Here is a 5,977-nt window from a genome sequence, read left to right on the forward strand (position 1 = left end):
CCTCTATTTGTCGGTGTCTTTCAGAGATGAGTGCGGACTCCCACTCCCTCATTCTGTGCATGCCCCAAACAACCTTACACATTTGCAAAGCTTCAGTCTCTGGAATTCCAGATACCCAACCCAGGCTTTTCTTCCAGATATTAGGCTTACGTATTCACCAGCCTTTGCCATAGCTCCAAATATATATATTTCAAAAATGTCTTTAATAGAATGGGGTTAGAATTAAATGTGAAGTTTTCTGCCCAAACCATTCCCACTTCAATCTTGATAGTCTTAAGAAATGGCAGTGCCACCCACGTCGTTTTTCAAGTCAATAATTTATGAGTCAGGTGTTATTCGCTCCCAACCTTGGATTCAAACGGTTACCGAGTCCTTCCGATTCATTTTCTTAAATCTCTTTTCTTCTGTTCCTTCTCATGGCATCATGCTAATTGAGGCCAGTGATACATCTTGTCCGAAATAGTTCAGCAATCTCTGTGTCAGCTGGAGAATAGCTCTAAGAAATGGACATCACTTCACTTTCTGTGTAACAGGATTTAATCCAGGAAATAAGCTTGCGCGGTTCTGAGAGACAGGGAGGCTAAGTAATGGCTAAGGGTCTTAATGGCAGCCCAAATAAAGCCACAGAAGTGGTCCAGCGGCAGAGCTGATAGCCTACCAGAATGATGCTTTTAAAAGCCCAAGATCGAAGCTGAAATTCTCCTTAACCCTCATCATGTTTCGAATTGGACTCCTCCGCACTGCCCTGAGCATTGTGTTTGCTGTGTGCTCTGTGTGATCCCGGCTTGGGCTAAGTGATCTTTGTGGGTTATCTCACTTAATCCTCAGCCTAACCCTGGGAATTAGGTACATTATGATAGCTTTGCAGATGAGTCAACTATGATTTAGAGACGTTAATATGCCCAGGGTCGCCCACTTAGGAGACAAGGTAATCAGACTTCCGACTTCCGACTCCACAGCCCATCACTCAGCATTGCCGTATTACTGCCTCTGTCGTGACAGAGGTTTATAGCTCCAGCACCTTTTCTCTCCACAGCCTTTCGTATTCCCTATAGCCTCCCATTCTGACCCTCTGCTTCTCAAACTGCTTTCTTTTTTTCACTAATGTTCACATTGATTGGTTGCTGTTTTTTCTCCCCTTAATTTTCTTTTCGTGCATGAGTGTTTTGCTTGCACATATGTGTGTGCACCATAGGCATGCCTGGTGCCCAAGGAGTCCAGAAGACGGTGTCAGATCTTGTGAAACTAGAGTTACAAATGGTTGTGAGCTGCCACGTGGGTGTTGGAAATCAAAGCCGGGTCCTCAGCAGAGCCGAGCCTATGAACTGCTGAGTCATCATCTCCCCACCCCTTTTCTGCCTCTGTTTTTCCTAGCTATGTATAATTATCCCCGGAGGAAACTACACGCTATTTCTTCTCTGAGAAAGCCATCTTCTGACCATCCCACTGGTCTGAGTCGCCTCTACGGCATTTCATACACACAGGATACCTTTTACAGATCTGTAACGGTGGCCACACACAACTGCATGGAGGTGGACGGCCCTGCTATGCTTACTCTTCCTCACTGTATTGAGGAGCTACACAGTCATGGCAAACACCTGCTGCAAACGACAGTAAAGTGGGAAGGATGCTGAAGTCTGCTGTGGTCGGCTCTGTTGACCCTTGCCTTGTGATTAGCAGAAGCAGCGTGGTGATAGCAGCAGGCAGGGGAACTGTTCTGTTCACACAGGACTGGGAACAGAGACAGGAAGGGATGAGGACTGTATTCCTCCTGCTCTGCCTGACCTCTCAAACTTCGTGCCTCCTCCCCCCATCGTGCTCCTGTTAGGAATGAGAGTCAGACCAGGACCATAATAGGTTTCTAATAGTCCCTTCCAGGGACCAGGACTTATTTCTGGTTTACTGGAGCTGGCTGGACTTGAACAAGCAGTTCTCGGAAAAAACCCTCATCTTGCTTAAAAGAAGCCTGCAAGCTTCTGTGAGTCACCCTTTTGCCAGTCCTGCATGCAGGCATTTTTGTTCTCAAAATAAATGCTCTTGTTGATTGCATACATGGTTGGTGGTCTTTTGTGAGACTTCTGGTGGACCCTAACAAGGAAGGTCCTATTCATCACACTCTGGGGAGCAAGCCTGTGGAGAGGAATTCACAATTGAACCATAACATCATACTCCTGCCCCCCAAAAGCTCATTGGTCAGCTCATAATGAAAAAAAAAACATTCATTCCATTTCTAAAAGCTACTGAAATCCTTCGTTGTTTGTTATTTTGAGATGGGGCCTCCACATGCAGCCCTGACTGGGCTGGAACGTGCTGTATAGACCAGGCCAGCCTTCAACTTGTTGTAATCTTCCTGTCTGCACCCTCCAAATGCTGGGATCACAGGCTTATGCTACCGAATCTGGCTCCAAAGTTGTAACAACCCCAACATTGTCTAAAAGACAGAATTCAAAGTCTCCCCTGAGACTCAAGGCAAACTCTGAGCCTCTGTAAAACAACAACAAACATAAAAAGTTGCATACTCGCAGCATGCGCTTCCCTGGGAAGTGGGAGCAAACATTCCCACTTGCAATGGAGGAATGGGTGCATGGGGAGGATGATTGTGAGCAAGGCAAGACTGTAGCACACCATGGGGCGTTACATGCTGTAGCTTCAAGTCCGGCTTCTGAGATACTCGGAGTCAAGTTATGGCTCTAGTAGGCTCTGGTAGTCCACTTATAGGGATTTGCCACGTGCAACCCACATGGCCTCTCCCTTCGGCAGGCCTACTTGTTGCTGGGAGTTTTCTTTGTCAGTCATTTCTACATCCGGGGATCTTGATTGCATATTTAGCCTTTCCTTCAGAGCTTCATGGGTGACCCCCACCAGTGGCTGACCCTGCCACACACTGCTCGGCTTCCCAGGCCTTTCTAGTGAAAGCATGACATCATGACTCTTGCATACTGCATTCGTGCGAAAGCAGCACTGTGTGGCTAACACCTAGGTATGCTACCACCTTTAGTGGTCGCTTGCATCCTTGTACCACAGCTGCAGTGACCTCTGAGTACCCGGGCAGCAGAAGCCAAAGGAAGTCTTTCCTTCAGGCAAACTGAGTGAGCAAGGAAGCCTGGACTTCTCTCCTCAGCAAAGCCTTTCAAATGAGTTCAAGCCTTCGCCCTTGCATGGATGGCATCAGCCAATTTCTGAGCTCCTCCCATGCAACTTTCGCCTTCTCCTGACACAAAGTGGTTGGCTGAATTCTGGTGATGCCAATAGCTTTAGAGATCACGTCTTCCTGCTCCTTAAATGTTTCTTCTGCGTACTCTTTGGCATTCTGCTTTTCTAAGCTCCAAGCAGAATTGACACTCAGCTCTGTCATCACCCTGGAACTCTCCTAGCCTGCGTCTCAAAATCTGACTAAAATTCACCGGATTTCAGTTCCAAAGGCCTAAGAACCACATGGCCATGTTTAATCACAGGGGGAAAAAACGACCTTCTCCTCTGGGATGTATTTTTTTCTTTTATCCCCCTTTTAATATTTTTATTTTAGGGAGGTTAGAAATTATAATTTGATTTCTGCTTGTCCTCTTCTTAAGATCTACAAATTCTGCTGGTGCTGAAGTCCAACACCTATCTCCTCCTACCGAAAGAGAACATTCTTCTTTAAAGAGGGAGGGCAGGGCACAGGCAGTTTCCAGAGAAGGGAAGAGTAGGGAACTCCCACCAGACAGAGGCAGAGGGCATATGGACTAACCTGATGATCCTGCCTACTCGAAGATGAAAACCCAGATGAATAATGGCAAACGCTGAATGTTGTCCCCACTTCCTGTTTGACATTCTGGGCACAACCCTACAGGATACACACAATCAGTACAGGGCAACTGCAGACCAAATACAGCAGCATCATGGAAGAAGCCAAGGAAGGTGCTGCCATGGCAGTCCTCAAGGTTCCTTGGCTCCTGCACGGCAGCTTCTGTGTCCTGGAGTACCTTCATGATCGGCTATGTTGGTAAAAGCAGACAGTGAGAAGCCATTTGGGTCACTGTGGGGGACTCCAGAGTTACCGCAGAGCACAGTCGGGGTTCCCAAGAAAACTGTGGCTAAAATGCAAGAACCTGCAATGCTCGAGCAGGCTCTAGGAGGTGGAATCCAAGTCTCACAAGATATCCTGGACGTCAGTGCTGTCTTTGCGGTCACTGCCACTAACATCTCCGGCCAGGTTCTGCTGACCGGCCTCTTTGGAACCAGGAAGTGTGCGGCCCCGATTCTCCTTGGAACCCAGAACCACGTATCTGCCCTTCTTCAGCACCAGCTGCCATCTCTGCTCATCCGCCATCTGTGAGAGATCCTGTTTCATGGCGTATGCATCTTCTCCATCTGCATAGTACTTGTGCTTTATCTCTCTAACCTGGAAGTTCTGGGTGTTGGAATAAAGGTGCAGGGCCGCCCTGTTGCTCTTCCTGGCATGCACTGAAGTTCTTGATCATGGCCCGTGAGGCCCGGTCCATCAGCTTCTGGGCCAGGCCGAGGCACTGGTGGGAGCGTTTCACAGCCAGTGAGGTGACGTGTTCATGAGGGACATTATTGGGGTCGTCTTCCATCTTGGCCAGGTCACAGCCCACAGTCTTGCCATCCTCATCCTCAGCAATTGTAGGGGCACTGGGGCCAAGAGAGGCCATGGTAGAAGTCGTACTTCATCTGGTAGCTCTAGGCAGGCAGAGCAGGTGGCAGTAGTGCATGGTCATCAGGTCATGGGGCCGAGCATGGCAGAGGTTCATATTGGCAACACATAGGCCTGTCAGGCTCCGGAGAGCCAGAGAGGATGCCATGGAACGCAAGCGACACCAACACCGTTTGTTTTAAAACAGCCGGAGTATCCAAACAGGACTCACACAAGATGAGAAAGATCTCCCACTATCTTCTGTTTTTTTTAGCATGTGTGAGGGGGAAAGAGTTTCATCATTTCTATTAGTCTCTATTCTTCTTGAAAACAAACTCTTGGGCTAGGCATGGTGTCAAATGCCTTCAATCCTAGCACTGGGAACTGGAGGAAGAAGCAGGCAGAGACGCCTGTGGGGGCTAGACAAGTTCCAGAGTTACTTATGGAGGCCCTATGGGCGATGCTGTACAGAACCTCGTCCATCTTCATGCGAGCGGGGTCCCAGTCGTGTCTGAAACAAATGACCACCACGCGGTCCTCCTCTGAAAGAATAGCCTGCCTGGTCTGCCTGCCAGCCATTGTGCAGATGCAGGAGCATGTACGACATCTTGAGTGGGCCTGCGCGGCAGGAAGCCAAAGGCTCATGAGAGCCCACGAGGCCCTGGGATGCATTTTCTGTAGTAGTCACCTTTCTCATTGCTGTAACAAAATACCCAACACAAATGACTTGAAGCTGAAGGGCTGAGTTTTGTTTCATGGTTTCAGAGATTTCTGTCCATACTTCTTGCCTCTTGATTCTGGACCTGTGGTTGGACAGAACATTACTGCAACAAGAGCTGGAGGACAATATTCAACTGAAGAAGTGGGGAGGGGGCTTCAGAGACAAGGCCCTAGGCCCCACCTCCTGAAGATTTCATCGCCTCCCAAAATATTGCTCTCAGCTGGGAACCAAGCACTCAATAAATAAACCTATGTGTGACTTTTTATGTACAAACCATAATAACTCAGGTATTTCCAATTTTACCCCCCCCCACAAAACCAGGAACTCCATGAATATTTATCAAGTGAAGTTTTAGAAGTCCATTATCTGAAACAAGGGTGACAGAAATAAAAACATCTCAGCACGAACTGTGGGCAGGAGGAGTGCTCATCGGGCCCCTGCATCCCCAGGTGCTCATGTCTATCCCTACAGAGCACAGGAGGACAGACACAACCAGAAGAAGTGCAGCTGGATCTGCGGGCAGAATGCTGATTCTACTCCACAGCCCCCTTAAAGCAGGGCTCAGCTTCTTAAAAACCTCAGCTCCTCAGAAACAAAACAAAACAAAACAAAAACAAAAA

The 5,977-nt window shown here is 48.2% G+C and overlaps 2 pseudogenes; both read right to left on the reverse strand.

The window, feature by feature from the left end:
- Positions 1-4,132: 4,132 nt before the first annotated feature.
- On the reverse strand, positions 4,133-4,754 carry LOC121447361 (annotated as a pseudogene).
- Positions 4,755-4,864: 110 nt separating this feature from the next.
- Positions 4,865-5,243, reverse strand: LOC121446767 (annotated as a pseudogene).
- Positions 5,244-5,977: the final 734 nt, after the last annotated feature.

The sequence above is a fragment of the Microtus oregoni genome, unplaced genomic scaffold (assembly GCF_018167655.1).
Source record: "Microtus oregoni isolate MIOR12 unplaced genomic scaffold, Mior012 000004F_ref0000308, whole genome shotgun sequence".
Lineage (NCBI taxonomy): Eukaryota > Metazoa > Chordata > Mammalia > Rodentia > Cricetidae > Microtus > Microtus oregoni.